A 17,716-nucleotide genomic window follows, 5' to 3' on the forward strand; every position below is an offset into this window, starting at 1 on the left:
TTTCTGTTTCATGTTCCTGTTTTATAGGAGCAAGGCCTGATAAAGGAGGCAGCAAAGCTACTTCATGCAAAAGTGAAGTCCAGAAGATGCAGGAATTAAAGCAGAAGTATCCTACGGGCCCAGGTTTTCTGCTCCATTGCTAGAACTAATGGAATGGCTTCTTGAATATGACAGTGATGTGGGATTGAGGATTGGAGTGATCATTCTGTGATATTATGGCAGTGGACAAAGCTGTATTGTAACTTTCGAATAAATGGATCCAAACTACAAGAAAGAAGATTCCACCTAAACATTAGGAAGAACTTCCTGACAGTAAGAGCTGTTCGACAGTGGAATTTGCTGCCAAGGAGTGTGGTGGAGTCTCCTTCTTTGGAGGTCTTTAAGCAGAGGCTTGACAACCATATGTCAGGAGTGCTCTGATGGTGTTTCCTGCTTGGCAGGGGGTTGGACTCGATGGCTCTTGTGGTCTCTTCCAACTCTAGGATTCTAGGATTCTATGATTCTATGTGTTTAAAAAAACAGAACAGGAAGAAGAAGAAGAAGAAGAAGAAGAAGAAGAAGAAGAAGAAGAAGAAGAAGAGGAGTTGTTTGGATTTGATATCCTGCTTTATCACTACCCTAAGGAGTCTCAAAGCGGCTAACAATCTCCTTTCCCTTCCTCCCCCACAACAAACACTCTGTGAGGTGAGTGGGGCTGAGAGACTTCAGAGAAGTGTAACTGGCCCAAGGTCACCCAGCAGCTGCATGTGGAAGAGCGGAGATGCGAACCCGGTTCCCCAGATTACGTGTCCACCGCTTTTAACCACTACACCACACTGCTCCCTAAAAGTGTTTAGGAATTATGCAAACTGGGAAACAAACCAGAGCCAGGCATTTGTTGCCTTCTCTTCGTGTGAAGAAGGTGGTTTGCATAGATTATCTGGATCCAGGGGGCAATCTGGAAGCAAACAGGTATTGACCGCAGCTCAGACAAAGAGTGCAGGGCAGAGTTGGAAACTTTAAAGCACCCTTCTCCAATCTGGTACCTTTTCCAGATGTTTGGACTCCAACTTCCATCCACCTCGACCAGCATAGCCAATGGTCAGGGATAATCAGAGCTGAAGTCAACTGCTCTGCACTTTAAATGTCCCAGTGAGAGCCTCTTCATCCCTTGGGCCATCTGATCCCTGCAGAATTGGCAAGAAGCTGCTCAGGCACAAAGCAGCAGGGGACTGAGGGCACAGGATCCACACCATACCTTTAAAGCAGAGGACTTGCCCCAAAGAATCCTGGGAACTGAAATCCCCACTCCAGCTGTACCTTGAATGCCTGGTGCAGATCTGCTCCCAGTTCCAGACCTATGCTTATATTTGCCTGTGGGTTGATTGTAGTTAGCCGTTGTAATTTGAATTAATGATGCATTGAGCTTATTTCCATGCACCAGAGCACAATTTAGCTCTGAAGCTTATTTTTGATGTGCCGAGGTGCGCAGAGAAGTGTGAAGCTGATATCACTTTACATTTGCTAGTTTTCACTTTCAAAGAGTGTGTTTAAGGTAAAAAATTATCATATCTGCAATGTATGGCTTCAAAAATGAAACTTCAGACAGATCTATAGGAAATAAAACAGTAGATGCAAAATATCCTGGCTATCAGACACTTGATTAAAATGTCCTTTTCATGGAAGTAAACACCATTTCTCTGAGCTCGCAGAACAAGCTTGTTGCATGGATGGATTGCTTCATTTTCATTACAGGGACCTTGTCTACCTATGTTCAGTATTCCACAGCTATTCTCAGACAAGTAGTGCAATGAAAGAGCCCCCTCTTCTTCCAGGATTAGCAAGCTGTAAGAAAACAGCAGGAATGGTATCTGTCACCTCAGGGAAAGAAAGGATTCTTGACAGCTTCATTAGGCTGTCGGGAAGATTCACTTTTGGACCCTGAATCTGAAAATCTGCCGCCATGTGGATGATTCCTTTCTCAGTGAGACACATATTCCCTTTGCAACACCACTAACTGAGGCTGGCTTGTTATATTTTTCTTGGCTATCATAGCCCCAGCAGTGAGATTAGATGCCCTTGCATTTTGTGGTCTAGTGATTGTGACACTGGACTTGGGAGAAGGATGACCAAGCTCAACCAAGCTCAATCAAGCATGCCACCGTCTCTTAGCGCCACAGCTAGAAGGAGTAAATAGATGAAAGTGCTTTGCTTTAGGAACACTGGAAGTGGCCTTCTGTGGAGTCAAGGCTATTGAACTCCCTTGCTCACTCACTCATTCCCAACCTGATGCCCCCAGCCAGGGATGATGGGAGTTGCAGCCCAAGGACTCTGGGTGGCACCAGGTCACAAAAGGCGGATTTATTCCTTGCAGAATAAATGCAGAATTGTCTAACCTAACAGATAAACTACGAGAGAAGAACAAAAAGGACTTCAAAAGAGTCTGGGAACCATTTATACTTTATTTGCAGAAAGAAGAAGAAGAAGAAGAAGAAGAGTTTGGATTTGGTATCCCGCTTTATCACAACCCGAAGGAGTCTCAAAGCGGCTAACATTCTCCTTTCCCTTCCTCCCCCACAACAAACACTCTGTGAGGTGAGTGGGGCTGAGAGACTTCAAAGAAGTGTGACTGGCCCAAGGTCACCCAGCAGCTGCAGGTGGAGGAGCGGAGACGCGAACCCGGTTCCCCAGATTACTGCTCTTAACCACTACACCACACTGGCTCAGAAACAACAGAATGGACCGGATTCACTGGCAGGATTTGAATAAATGTTCACAATTTCATTTGCGTAACAGATATTTCAGAGAAATGATAAGGGATTTTATTTTTGTGTAGGAAAAGCAGGATACAATAAATAAAACTAAATAACTCAGCAGAGGGGGAGTTGACGGAAGTCCAGAGGAGGGGAGGGAGAATAATTGTAAATAACATGATGAATGAGATTTGTATCATTATTTGTTATAAAATTCAATAAATATTCATGTACAAAAAAGTTTTGTTTTTGTTTTTAAAAAAGGCGAATTTAGCCCAATATTGGTCTCCAGGCTTTCAGCCCTCTACAGAGTTGCTGGGGATGGAACATGGGATATTTTACATCAAAAGCATGTGCTGTATCCACTGAGTTATGCCCTTTTCCTCTCGGTTGCATAAATCAGTCAGAAATAAGTTAATTCAGTGGAATTTGCTCCACCATATTGGGCACAATTCAAGGAAAGTTGCAGGGGAAGATGGAGCTGGTGCAGCTGGAGCACAATAGTATTACACACTAAATACAGTGGCTCACAGAAGCTTGTTCTCAGTGAGGTCAGAATGCTCTCCTGCTTTGGTATTTGTTGAGGCAAGATGACTGCAAGAGCAGTTGGAGGGACATTTGGGGGAGAGGAGAATGAGCAGAGCCTGTTTCTTCTCTTAGAGCCTGGCCTGGGGCAGGAAGAGTGGATTAAAAATGGGTGGGGCATTTGCAAGGGACTATCAGCAAAGGACTAAGCACCTACCTCCTCCTCACCATTTCTGGGCTGCAGGCAAATTTCTGCCATTGGTCCCTTCCAACTCCGCAATTCTATGATTCTATAATTCAATGATGATCTTTGTGGGTTTATTTTGGGGTGCTGTTTTAGCTTACTTGGACCTGCAGGCCAGGCACATTCAGCCTAGCTGTTGATCTTCTTTGGAGGACTCTGGGAATCATTTGCAATGCACAGGGGTTACTGGGTTGTGGCTTGATATATGAAGATTCAGGACAAATGAAAGTCCCTTTTCACACAGTGCGTAATTAAACTATGGAAATTGTTCCCCCAAGAGGTTGTGGTGGCCACCAACTTGGATGTCTTTAAAGGATTATTAGACAAATCCACAGAGGATAAGGCTATATTCTGCTCCCCCATTGGAGGCAGGGCACCTCTGAATGCCAGATTTTGGGAATCCCAGGTGGAGAGGGTGCTGCTGCCCACCGTTGGTCCTTGCAGGGTTCCCATAGGCATCTGGTTGGCTACTGTGAGAACAGAGGGCAAGCCTAGATGGGCATTGGACCTGATCCATATTCATCTTATATTCTTATGAAGTGTTTCTCAAAGGTAAGAAATCAGGGCGCATGACACCTTGGGGCTTATCTTGGGTTTCTTCTGTAGCACCAGAATGTATGGGAAATGTGTTGGCAGTGACAAACCTTTTCTTTCTAGTTACAGGTAGGTAGCCGTGTTGGTCTGCCATAGTCAAAATAAAAAAATTCCTTCCAGTAGCACCTTAAAGACCAACTAAGTTAGTTCTTGGTATGAGCTTTCGTGTGCATGCACACTTCTTCAGATACACATGTGCATGCACACGAAAGCTCATACCAAGAACTAACTTAGTTGGTCTTTAAGGTGCTACTGGAAGGAATTTTTTTATCTTTTCTTTCTATTTCTGCATAGCTACAGCTGAGGGTAATGCATATTCCTTTGTTCCATTTCCCATATGTGCAAATCAATGCTGCAGGTTAGAATCCCCGTGTCACCCACAAGGCATACATTTGGTTCCCCTCCCTTTTATTTCATGTTCTTCAGTGTTTACGGTGGAGATGTGTGCCTGTGCAGTCAGGAGGAGGAGGGGGCAGAACCCGAGTAGTCTGCCTTAGGCGGCAAAATGTCTTGGGCGAAGCCCTGAACATCCCACGGCGCTTTGAATTGCAACCCTGTAGGGCACTGCCTGGTGTGCTGCTTAGTGAGCATTTCCAAGAACAAGAAATGTAAAAACCAGCCCTGAGGCAAGATTTCCAGCTAGACTGATAAGGCCTATCGAAACTAAAATCAAACACACGTGTATCGGGCCTTCGAAGGCCTAGGGGGTGGGCGGGCTGTGTCCTTTGCAGCACAGATCAATTCCTCCCACTGCTTTTTCTATCACTGGAATGTTACCATGTGATAGTAGCAACAGGCAGACCTTGATCCACACTGAAGAGCCTCCACAAAGCTTGCAGAAATGAAGCAATTACATCTTGATCCACAGCAGCGCCTCAAGCCCTGCACTGTCTGGGTGCTCTTTCCCCCTCCCTTCCCAGCACACCTTATTCACTTCCAGTGCAGCCTGGGGTCTTGGCTTCTTCCAATGCAGGCAGAGTAGGCTGCTTGCCAAGGACAACTGGGCCAGTGCCCCCCCAAGCCCACAGTGCTTACCCAAAGTCCCCCCCCCACTCCTGTGCTATAACCATTCACTCTATGCTCTTCCTCCTCCTCCTTGGTCTTTGCATCACTATGATAGGCTTGCCATACAACTAGAATACTGCAGTTGGCAGCAGTGTCCGGGTGGAAATTGGCAAAAATGTCCAGGATAATCCAGTTGTATGGCAGCCCCTGTCAACATTGCTGTTTCCCCATAAAAATAGCTCAAAAACAGCTTTTTTAGCTCAATGACTTTGCCCCCCCCCCAGCACAAGAACTTTGCCAGAAAAAAAAAAGCCCAACAGCTTTTCTGACTGGATTTTCACTGTTTGAAATATGGCAGCCCTACCCTATGGCATGCCCTCTATAGCTCTGGAGGAAAAAGAATCCACCAACTCCTATTGAAAAAGAGGGCAGCAAAGCCCTTCAGGACTCTGTTTCTCCTCCTTGCCTTGTGATTAGTTGTTGTTGTTGTTGTTTAGTCGTTTAGTCGTGTCCGACTCTTCGTGACCCCATGGACCAGAGCACGCCAGGCACTTCTGTCCTCCACTGCCTCCCGCAGTTTGATCAAACTCATGCTGGTAGCTTCAAGAACACCATCCAACCATCTCATTCTCTGTCGTCCCCTTCTCCTTGTGCCCTCCATCTTTCCCAACATCAGGGTCTTTTCCAGGGAGTCTTCTCTTCTCATGAGGTGGCCAAAGTATTGGAGCCTCAGCTTCACGATCTGTCCTTCCAGTGAGCGCTCAGGGCTGATTTCCTTCAGAATGGAGAGGTTTGATCTTCTTGCAGTCCATGGGACTCTCAAGAGTCTCCTCCAGCACCATAATTCAAAAGCATCAATTCTTCGGCGATCAGCCTTCTTTATGGTCCAGCTCTCACTTCCATACATCACTACTGGGAAAACCATGGCTTTTACTATACGGACCTTTGTTGGCAAGGTGATGTCTCTGCTTTTTAAGATGTTGTCTAGGTTTGCCATCGCCTTTCTCCCAAGGATCAGGCGTCTTTTAATTTCGTGACTGCTGTCACCATCTGCACTGATCATGGAGCCCAAGAAGGTAAAATCTCTCACTGCCTCCATTTCTTCCCCTTCTATTTGCCAGGAGGTGATGGGCCCAGTGGCCATGATCTTCGTTTTTTTGATGTTGAGCTTCAGACCATATTTTGCGCTCTCCTCTTTCACCCTCATTAAAAGGTTCTTTAATTCCTCTTCACTTTCTGCCATCAAGGTTGTGTCATCTGCATATCTGAGGTTGTTGATATTTCTTCCGGCAATCTTAATTCCGGCTTGGGATTCATCCAGCCCAGCCTTTCGCATGATGAATTCTGCATATAAGTTAAATAAGCAGGGAGACAATATACAGCCTTGCCGTACTCCTTTCCCAATTTGGAACCAATCAGTTGTTCCATATCCAGTTCTAACTGTAGCTTCTTGTCCCACATAGAGATTTCTCAGGAGACAGATGAGGTGATCAGGCACTCCCATTTCTTTAAGAACTTGCCATAGTTTGCTGTGGTCAACACAGTCAAAGGCTTTTGCATAGTCAATGAAGCAGAAGTAGATGTCTTTCTGGAACTCTCTAGCTTTCTCCATAATCCAGCGCATGTTTGCAATTTGGTCTCTGGTTCCTCTGCCTCTTCTAAATCCAGCTTGCACTTCTGGGAGTTCTTGGTCCACATACTGCTTGAGCCTTCCTTGTAGAATTTTAAGCATAACCTTGCTAGCATGTGAAATGAGTGCAATTGTGCGGTAGTTGGAGCATTCTTTGGCACTGCCTTTCTTTGGGATTGGGATGTAGACTGATCTTCTCCAATCCTCTGGCCACTGCTGAGTTTTCCAAACTTGCTGGCATATTGAGTGTAGCACCTTAACAGCATCATCTTTTAAAATTTTAAACAGTTCAGCTGGAATACCATCACTTCCACTGGCCTTGTTATTAGCAGTGCTTTCTAAGGCCCATTTGACTTCACTCTCCAGGATGTCTGGCTCAAGGTCAGCAACCACACTACCTGGGGTGTACGAGACATCCATATCTTTCTGGTATAATTCCTCTGTGTATTCTTGCCACCTCTTCTTGATATCTTCTGCTTCAGTTAGGTCTTTACCACTTTTGTCCTTTATTATGGTAATCTTTGTACGAAATGTTCCTTTCATATTTCCGATTTTCTTGAACAGATCTCTGGTTCTTCCCATTCTGTTGCTTTCCTCTATTTCTTTGCATTGCTCGTTTAAGAAGGCCTTCTTGTCTCTCCTTGCTATTCTTTGGAAATCTGCATTCAATTTCTTGTATCTTTCATTATCTCCCTCGCATTTTGCTTGCCTTCTCTCCCCCGCTATTTGTAAGGCCTCGTTGGACAGCCACTTTGCTTTCTTGCATTTCTTTTTCATTGGGATGGTTTTAGTTGCTGCCTCCTGTATAATGTTGCGAGCCTCCACCCATAGTTCTTCAGGCACTCTGTCCAGCAAATCTAAATCCTTAAACCTGTTCCTCACTTCCACTGTGTATTCATAAGGGATTTGGTTTAGATTGTATCTTACCTGTCCAGTGGTTTTTCCTACTTTCTTCAGTTTAAGCTTGAATTTTGCTATAAGAAGCTGATGATCTGAGCCACAGTCAGCTCCAGGTCTTGTTTTTGCTGACTGTATAGAGATTCTCCATCTTTGGCTGCAGAGAATATAATCAATCTGATTTCGATGTTGCCCATCTGGGGATGTCCATGTGTAGAGTCGTCTCTTGTGTTGTTGGAAAAGCGTGTTTGTGATGACCAGCTTGTTCTCTTGGCAGAACTCTATTAGCCTTTGCCCTGCTTCGTTTTGATCTCCAAGGCCAAACTTGCCAGTTGTTCCTTTTATCTCTTGATTCCCTACTTTAGCATTCCATTCCCCTATAATGAGCAGAACATCCTTCTTTGGTGTCACTTCTATAAGGTCTTGTAATTCTTCATAGAATTGGTCAATTTCAGTTTCTTCAGCACCAGTAGTTGGTGCATAAACTTGGATTACTGTGATGTTAAAAGGTCTGCCTTGGATTCGTATCGAGATCATTCTATCATTTTTGAGACTGCATCCCAGGACAGCTTTCGCCACTCTTTTGTTGACTATGAGGGCCACTCCATTTCTTTTACGGGTTTCTTGCCCACAGTAGTAGATATGATAGTCCTCCGAACTGAATTCGCCCATTCCCGTCCATTTTAGCTCACTGATGCCCAGGATGTCAATATTTATTCTCGCCATCTCATTTTTGACCACATCCAACTTACCCAGGTTCATGGTTCTTACATTCCAGGTTCCTATGCAATATTTTTCTTTACAGCATTGGACTTTCCTTTCGCTTCCATGCATATCCGCAACTGAGCGTCAAGTAACATCAAGCAAATCAATAAAAGCTATTTGCATAAAGAAGGACATTTGTGACTTGTGCCCACAGCCAATCCGCTTCAAGCGCTGTGAATGCTGACTTCATAAGCAGCAGCAGTGACCATATCCTTGCAGAATGCTCTCAGAACCAGGCAACCAGGGTAAGCTTGCTGCATTTTAAGATTGCACCATCCACCCCCTGCCAAAAAAAGCACTGTGATTGGAGGCTTGGGTGAAATTCTAGCCCCGGATTGGAAGCGAGAGCTCTCAGTCAGCAAAGTCTATTCCACCTCCTTCCCTTTGCATTCTGCTTATATGTAATTAATAATGGCAACACTTTGGAGAAAGCCCATCTGGCTTCAGAGAGGCTGCTTTTTAGTTCTGGGTTGGATAAATCACTACAACCTGATTTGGGTCCATCCAACCTGTGTTGCAACATTCTGTAGTTGTCTTGACCCAATCCAAATTCAGCACAGATTGTTGAAAAATGGCCCAATTTGATTTGGGATTTGGACAAATCAGTCCCACAGCCCTGTCAGCCATCACTGAATCCTGGTAATCACAGTTTCTTGTTTGGGTTGGATATAAAGGAAACCATTTCATTAATCCACATTGCATTTAATTGCAGTGTGTTGAGACAGGAGCATAGTAGAGCAGCATTAAGCCAAGATATGTACATTCAAACTGGGCTTCCTGTCTGAGCAGGCAGTTCACATGGAGTTTTTACATGGCTTGCTGGGTACAGACCCCCTCATAAAATTCCTCCAGAGTGCTTTAGCTCATCTTGGTAGATAGTTGGGTGATATGGAAGAACAGAGAAGCTTCAGCAACTTCTGTGGCACTCACACAAAGAGATCAGTTTTTTCCAAAGTATTTCCAAAGCTATGGCAAAGGAATACAGGAGACCTAAGAGACCTAGTATAGCATTGTGGATGATTGATAAAATAAACACAACAACACAGCCATGTGCAAAGTTAACCTTGCAAACTGGAGCAGGGAATAGAAACGGTTGCAGAAACCTTTCTCTGCCATCTGTTTCCCCATGAAACTTCCATTGAAAAGCTGTTTCACCCTGTCCCCAAGCAGGCCTCAAAACTCTGCTGTTTGTGTTAGTAATCACACCTAAGTCATACCTCATCAGTATAATTAATCTTTGCATATGGTGACGGTGCAGAACTCCTACAGAGAAGCCAGGAAATATTACCTTCAGGAACAGAGTCATTTTACCACATCAAACTCATCTCTATGTGGGATGTCATTCCTATAAAACTTTTGCAACTTTCTCCGTTTGTGTTCATGCTTTCATATCTCATTTTTTCCTCCAAAGATTGCCACACTGGCAACATCTTGGTGGAAAAACCTAAACTGGGAGCCAAAGCAAGCACCCCGCTGCCCTGCTCCAAATTTCTCCCTCACAAAGCTGCTCTTCCGAAGGAAAAGCAGCCTTTGTCACTTGCAAATTCTGCCCTGGGTATTCTATACTCAACACTGACAGTGGGGGAGAATGCTGGCGATGAGGGTGAGGGGAGAGAAATGGACTTCATCCATTTGCTTTAACAATGGAGTGTCAAAGATTTTATATTTGACAAAGGAAAATAGATTTTGGCTGAAGTTATTGCAAGCAGCAGAAAGAGGGAAGGATAAACATTGTTCTGTGCAACCTACATGATTTCACATTGAAATGAAGGGCAGTAAACTAAATAGATTTCAGAAGGGGAAAGAGAGAACTGGAGCTGAAATCAGCCTGAGCACGGAGCCAATTGAGTAGGACGTCATGGAATCCATTGCACATACAAAAGGCAACAATAAAGCTTAAAGTCAGAGAGCCAAGACCAAGCCATCTGTCAAGCAGTGACTCTTTGATTTGCTAATACAACATTTGGAAGAATTACAGTCACAAGCATATTCTCTTACCAGAATGTACTTTAACCCTTAAAAAGGAGTAACGTCCTGACAGTTATGTCCAGCTGCAGACGACTCTGGGGTTGCGGCGCTCATCTCGCTTTACAGGCTGAGGGAGCCAGTGTTTGTCCGCAGACAGTTTTTCCTGGTCATGTGGCCAGCATGACTAAGCTGCTTCTGGCCAACCAGAGAAGCGCACGGAAATGCCGTTTACCTTCCCACCGCAGCAGTACCTATTCATCTACTCACACTTTTTGGTGTGCTTTCGAACTGCTAGGTGGGCAGGAGCTGGGACCGAGTAACAGGAGCTCACCCCGTTGCAGGGATTCGAACCACTGACTTTCAAGAGGCTCCGTGGTTTAGAACACAGCGCCACCCACGTCCCCGTACTTTAACCCTTAAGTTTCTGTAATTTAATTACCGTATTGCCCCAAATATAAGCCATACTTTCTCCCCCAAAATTGGGCCATGAAAAGTTAAAGTGTGGCTTATATTTGTGACTCTATGCCCCCCCTGGAAGCAGCCTGGGAGTGCAGGGCAACGGCGTGCAGCCAACCCACCACTCCCAAGCCTCCCCCGGTGCTGGCTTGGTGGGGGGGGGGAGTGCTGGGAGGCAGTAGTGCCAGGAGGCAGGTGTGCAGTGCGCTCAAAACTGAGTGCCGGCGCTGGCTTGGGGAGCAGGGCGCTGAGCACTGGCACAGGGCTGTAGTACCAGGAGGCGGGCCGTACTCGCAAATAAGCCTTGAATTTTAAAGGTGCGTCTTATTTGTGGGTGCGGCTTATATTTGGGCCAATACGGTAGTCATTTTCCGCCCAGAAGTTTACTTGGACAATTACGAAAACTCTTATGTAATATGCAATGCAGGTAACTAATAAATAGCTAAAACATACAGAGTAGAGCTCACACAGAAATTGCAAGATTCCTTTAAGGCAACTGGAACAAGCAAAAATGTAGATAAAATATCTCTGACTGTATAAACACTCAACTGGGCCTCTCAGCTCAGCAGACAAGATCAATGCATGTTAAAAAGATTTATAACCTTTCTACCTAATATAGTTTCATTGTTCACAATTAAATGAATAGAAGGCACAGACTCTTTTCACATCAGCATGTGTTAAACCATTACCCTAGCCTAGACAAAGGGGGGGGGGCAGGAGCTGCCCCCTTAATAAACGAAAGACAGAAAGGGCCAGATTTCAGCAGCAATGTACAGCAGATCTTAGCTTCAATCCCTAGCAGCTCTGCCTTAGAGAAAAGGTTGCTGGGCATCAGGGTAAGGAAAGAGCTCTGCTAAGGCAGAGATGACCAACATGTGGTCCTCCAGATGTTCTGGCCTACAACGCCCCACCCCACCCCCGTCCCAGACAGTGTGGCCAATGATCAGGAATGATGGGAGAGCACATGGCATCTCCACATCGGTTCCCTCTGGCATGAGGCGCTGGAGGGATGATGATGTCAGTTAAGCAATGATTTGATATGACACAGGTCATAGATGAGAGACTGTTCGTTTCTTTCTCATTGGTTTTATATTGTAATAGAGCTATGATGCTAAATGTTTAGGTTTAGTAAATATTAGGATTTCATTAGAACTTGTATAAGACAGTCTGTATGTATATTAGAAGGGGGTTATGTAACAGGTTTGAGGTGTTTAATTAGTGTTTATGTTCAGTTTCGGTTTCAGTTTCTGTTAATTGGTTCTTGTGGGAAACTTGCAGATTCTAGCTTCACCAATTAACTCCAGCTGGTGTCAATTTACTCTTGGCAGAAAGCCCAGGTCTGCTTGACCTAGAAACTACTCACTCTGATTGGTTAACGAGCAGCACTCAACTCTGTTATCTAGGATTGCTAGCACAGTTTGGTGTGAGGTGTGTTAGGAGTTAGAAGTGCTGTGTGTGGTTTTGAGAGAGAAAGAAAGAGGATTTATTTTGCTTTTATTTGTATGCAGAAACTCTGCTGGTTTTATTTTCCTTTTAATAAATCCTGTAAATAGTTATTCTGAGTCTAGCTGACTAGTCATTACCGCCGCAACTAGCTTCTTCGCTGTGCAGGAAAACTCTGCTACGTTTGGGCTAAAGCCAGTAGGGCTATGCCTGACACTTCAAAGTTCCATGAGGTTATGGGCATTGTGCTGCCAGCCTGAGTTGCGGTGGTGTCAGCATCAACGGCGTTGGTTCCAGTAGTTCCAGAAGTTGTTGTTCTCTGGCTGGTTCCTGACCGTGGTGAGCTGGTGACGCAGCGGACACAAGGACAACAGCTGCAGCGTGTGAGTGCTGGGTGCTGTGGTTCCTGTTTTCTCTCTCGGTGGTCGTGAGTAGCTGGTTCCGGGTTCCAGGGACATCGCTCTCAAGATGGCCTCACAACCAGGTCAGATGGCTTTTGAGCGTCTGAATGACTCCAATTACTTGCTGTGGTCGGAACGCATGCAGGCAGTGCTGCAGAGGGATCGTCTCTGGCAAGTGGTGAGTAAGTTTCCTACGAAGCCTGATGATGAAGACCTCGATAAAGACCAAAGAGCAAGGGCCACAATTGTCTTGGGGCTGGAAGATTCCCAGTTGCCGTATGTGAGGGGAATCAAGACAGCTAGAGGTGTGTGGCAAGCACTTAAAGAACTCCATGTGCGTGAGACAGCGGTTTCCAAGCTGTTCATTCGCAAGGCATTGTACAAGGCAATGTTACAGCCTGGGGTTACAATGCAGGAACACCTACACAGTTTACAGTTAAAGTTTGCTGCGCTACAGGAAAGAGACTGTGCGTTAGACCAGCAGGAGAAGGTGGCTATTATTTTGAGTTCTCTCCCGGAAAGCTGGGATAATTTAGTTTTGTCTCTAGAAGGCATACAGGAGCATGATTTATCAGTCAGTTACGTTACTGGGCGTTTGATTGAAGAATGGCAGAAGAGGCAAGAAAGGTCGGTGGCTGCAGAGGCTTCTACAGGCGGGCGGTTTGGAAGGAGTTCTCATGCCGTGCCAGAGGTGAAGCAAAAGCAGCGTACCGGTGAGGAGTCAGCGTTTGCTGTTAGGCGTTGTTTCCGATGTGGGTCTTCAGCGCATCTAAAACGACAATGTCCGGAGTTGGTCAAGTCTCAGTTGCCGGTGCAGGAGCAGAGACGAGATCAGCAGCAGCAGCAGCGTAAAAGGAAATTCTTCAAACGAAAACAGTCGGCTCAGCTGGTGACCGGCGAGGTCAAGATTGCTGATGAGAAACAAGCGGTCTGGGTGGTCGATTCGGGAGCGTCTCGCCACATCGTAAATTCAGATGAATTGTTTGTTTCCAAGAACTCAGCACAGCGCAGCCAGGTGGCTCTAGCAGACGGAAGTACTTCCGAAGTGATTTCAGGGGGTGCAGTTTTTGTTCCTTGTCTTCGTGAATGCCTGCAAAATGTACTTTGTGTGCCGTCATTAAGGAGCAATCTGATGTCTGTAGATTGTTTGCTAAAAGCTGGGTTCAAAGTGTATTTTGAAGGAGACAGTTGCATTATTAAGAAGGCTGGTGAGATTTTAGGCACTGCTAAGTCAGAGGGAGGCTTGTTTTGGCTTAAAGCAGGATCTCAAGTTGCAGCAGTAGTCAGTAAATCTCAGCCTGCAGTGAATAACAAAGCTATACATGACAACTGTGTGCACTTGTTGCATAGGAAAATGGGGCATGCTTGCTGGAAAAGTGTACTAAAAATGTCTGAATTGGCTGATGGGGGTAATTTAAAGAGTTGTAACAAGTACCTTGATTGTAATGTCTGTAAAAAGGTTAAAACCCACAGAGTCTCTTACCCCAGAAGTGACAGAGTTAGTGAGTCACCGCTACAGCTGGTTCACATGGATGTAATTGGTCCATTTGCTGTAAGCAGGGGTGGATCGCGCTTTTCACTAACAATTGTGGATGACGCCACGCGTTACTCCTGGGTTTTTCCCATGAAGAATAAGGGTGACGTGTTCACTAAGTTTAAAGGCTGGGTGGCATCTGTGGAAAGATTTCTGTCCATTAAACTCAGAAGGATTCAGACGGACAGAGGTGGCGAATTTATGTCAAATGCCTTTAAAGATTGGTTACAAAAGCGTGGCATTGGGCATAGAAAAACGAACGTTTTTTCCCCAGAGGAGAATGGCGTTGCAGAGCGAAAAAACAGATCTTTACAAGATATGATGTTTGCCATGCTTGATGATGCTGGTTTACCCATGTCTTATTGGGGGGAGAGCATGCTCACCGCGTGTTATCTCCAAAATAGGCTCTTTCATCAAACAATAGGTACAACCCCATACTTTAAATTGTTTCAGAAAAAACCTAAAATTGACCATTTGCATGTGTTTGGATCAAAAGCCTGGGTATTAATTCCAAAACAAATGAGAAAGAAGGGAGATCCTAAGACCAAACAGCTAGTGTTTGTGGGTTACCAGGAGCTGGGAAAAGGTTTCCGCTTTGCTGAAGGGACAAATGGCATTGTGATCTCCAGGAATGCCAGTTTTTGTGAACATAGTGGCTGGGAGAGACTACATGCCAATACTGAGGTTTGGTTTGAACCTTCCCAGGAGCTTCATGACTCTGAAAGTAGACACAGAGGGTCAGAGTCTGAGGGGGAGGAAAGTTCAGACAAGAGCTCTCAAGAAAGTGGAGTTAGCCAAAGACCAGTTGCTAAGCAACAAAAGAGAGGTCGTAGTTCTGAGGAGGAAAGTGGGTCAGAAGAAAAATTTTCTCCCAGAAGATCTAAAAGACAAAACAAAGGAGTGCCTCCGGTGCGTTTTTCTCCTGATACTGCAAATGTGTTTAGTGTAAGTGCAGAACCCAAGAGTTTTCAGGAGGTGTTAAAGTTACCAAAAGAGGAGGCAGAGCTCTGGAAACAGGCAATGGAGGAAGAGATGTCCTCTCTGAATGAGCACAAGGTTTTTACACCAGTGGCAGCGCCTGAGGGGGCAAAGATTGTAGGCTGCAGGTGAGTGTACAAAGGACTTAGGCCCGGTTAGGACATATCTAGGGTTGGAAGTGTGCTGGGCCCAAGATGGCAGCTGCCTAATTAGTCAGCAGAACAAAGTTAAACAACTACTGACTACATACAGGATGCAGGATTGCAAAGGGGCAGCGGTGCCTATGGATCCAGGTTTCATAAAAACACTTCATACAGATGAGAGTCCTGAATTTGAACATCCTGATGTATATCACTCTGTAATTGGAAGTTTATTGTATATAGCACAGTGGTCCAGACCTGATATTAGCTATGCAGTAGGCATATTAAGTAGATTGGTCTCAAAACCCACACTAAATGCCTGGAAAGGGGTAAAACAAGTTCTGAGATATCTCAAACAGACAATTGGCTATATGTTACAATTAAATTCTTCAGAGGATGAAATGTTGAGTTGCTACTGTGATAGTGACTGGGGAAATTTGCCAGATAGAAAATCTGTCACAGGACTAGTCATAATGGTCGGTGGAGCTTTAATCAGCTGGCGGTCACGCAAGCAAGACGTTGTAAGTGTGTCATCAACGGAATCAGAGTACGCCGCATTGAGTGAATTGTGCAACGAGGTGATTTATTTCAAGCATTTGATGGCAGATTTAAATGTAAATTGTGGAGAACCAGTACAAGTTTACATTGATAATCAAGCTTGTATAACATTAAGTAAAACAGAGGGTTTCAAATCGCGTTCCAAACATATCTCTGTAAAATACCAAAATGTACGTTGCTGTGTACAAGACAATGTAATCACCTGTACTTATGTGTCAAGTGAAGAAAATGTAGCAGATGTGTTAACTAAACCATTGGCAAAGGTAAAGAACAAGCGTATGTGCAAGGGTTTAGGTTTGCTGGAAAAATGATCTCCTACATAGGTGTATTTGGTGTTAATTGTTCAGCAGAATCTGTGAGGGGGTGTTCAGTTTCGGTTTCAGTTTCTGTTAATTGGTTCTTGTGGGAAACTTGCAGATTCTAGCTTCACCAATTAACTCCAGCTGGTGTCAATTTACTCTTGGCAGAAAGCCCAGGTCTGCTTGACCTAGAAACTACTCACTCTGATTGGTTAACGAGCAGCACTCAACTCTGTTATCTAGGATTGCTAGCACAGTTTGGTGTGAGGTGTGTTAGGAGTTAGAAGTGCTGTGTGTGGTTTTGAGAGAGAAAGAAAGAGGATTTATTTTGCTTTTATTTGTATGCAGAAACTCTGCTGGTTTTATTTTCCTTTTAATAAATCCTGTAAATAGTTATTCTGAGTCTAGCTGACTAGTCATTACCGCCGCAACTAGCTTCTTCGCTGTGCAGGAAAACTCTGCTACGTTTGGGCTAAAGCCAGTAGGGCTATGCCTGACACTTCAAAGTTCCATGAGTTTATGTGTAAAGACTGTGTATCAGACCTTGAGAATGGAATCAAGAGTCATGTGGACCTACGTCTGAGCATCAGCAATTAGCATGTGAAGAGTTAATTAGCCAAGGTAAATTTCCTAAGTGTGTACCAGCTTTTAATCCTAGTCAGGAGGTGAAGAAGGAACCACACTTGTGTGTGTCCTGGAGATGAAGAAGGTAGGTTGCAGAGCAAAAGGGATGCTGGTGATGCTGCCCTGCGGATAAGCTTTGGGTGGCTGCTGCTGCTGCTGCTGCTGCTGCTGTGTGCCCTTACATTGAAGGCTTAAGGTTGTTTACATGTGTAAAATAAACCAAATATCATTAAGACACTAGCCCCCATTGTGCCGAATTTCCCCAAAGGAACACAGACCCCCCTGAAACCCCCCTGGAATCTTGCTACCATTCGGCAGACAGTCGGGGTGACGTCCAACTTTTGTAACAATATAAACAACTCCACCTTTACTCACAGGGACAAGATGGGTAACACTATAAAATAAAAACTTAATTTTAAAAACAGTTTGATAACAATAAATACAACAAAGAAGATGTCAGGGACCGGCTGGACCCCAGAGGAGGAAGCCTCAGAGCCATAGCTGTCAAGTTTTCCCTTTTTCTAAGGGACATTCCCTTATTCTGAATAGGAATAGGAAAAGGGAAAAGTTGACAGCTATGCTCAGAGCCCGGGGATTGGTGGTGGGACACTGAGGAGGTCAAAGCTTGGGAAGAGGGACTGGGTGCCGAAGGAGCAACAGGGTTTTCTGAGCCGGGAGAGCAAGTGACAGGGAGCAGTTCAGAAGCAGAGGAGGGGTCAAGAGGCTGCTGAAGAAGCCAGGGAGACCCCCCCCCCCGCTGCTGCGACAAGCTCCCTCCCCCCCCCCCGTTCTTTGAGAATGTGCAAAGTAATGAGAAGAGAAGGCCAGAGGTGCACAGATGCAGTCTGAGACTGTGTGGGAAACTTCCAGGAGAGGAGGAGCCCTGGAAAGGGTGGAGGGCAGGGACCTTCAGCCCTGGAAAC

The 17,716-nt window shown here is 45.1% G+C and overlaps 1 protein-coding gene and 1 long non-coding RNA gene across 2 annotated transcripts in view; one reads left to right on the forward strand and one right to left on the reverse strand.

Annotated features, from left to right (window-relative positions):
* The window catches only part of LOC308570441, a 53,895-nt gene extending 53,427 nt beyond the window's left edge, over nt 1-468 (forward strand). The window contains exon 3 of the long non-coding RNA XR_014001187.1: nt 28-468. This is a non-coding gene — a long non-coding RNA (uncharacterized lncRNA). The remainder of the gene's footprint in view (nt 1-27) is intronic.
* CNTNAP2 (contactin associated protein 2) overlaps nt 1-17,716 on the reverse strand; it is a 1,111,520-nt gene that overhangs the window by 199,079 nt on the left and 894,725 nt on the right. The gene's annotated exons all lie outside the window — the stretch shown is intronic.

The sequence above is a fragment of the Podarcis bocagei genome, assembly GCF_964188305.1.
Source record: "Podarcis bocagei genome assembly, chromosome: 12".
Lineage (NCBI taxonomy): Eukaryota > Metazoa > Chordata > Lepidosauria > Squamata > Lacertidae > Podarcis > Podarcis bocagei.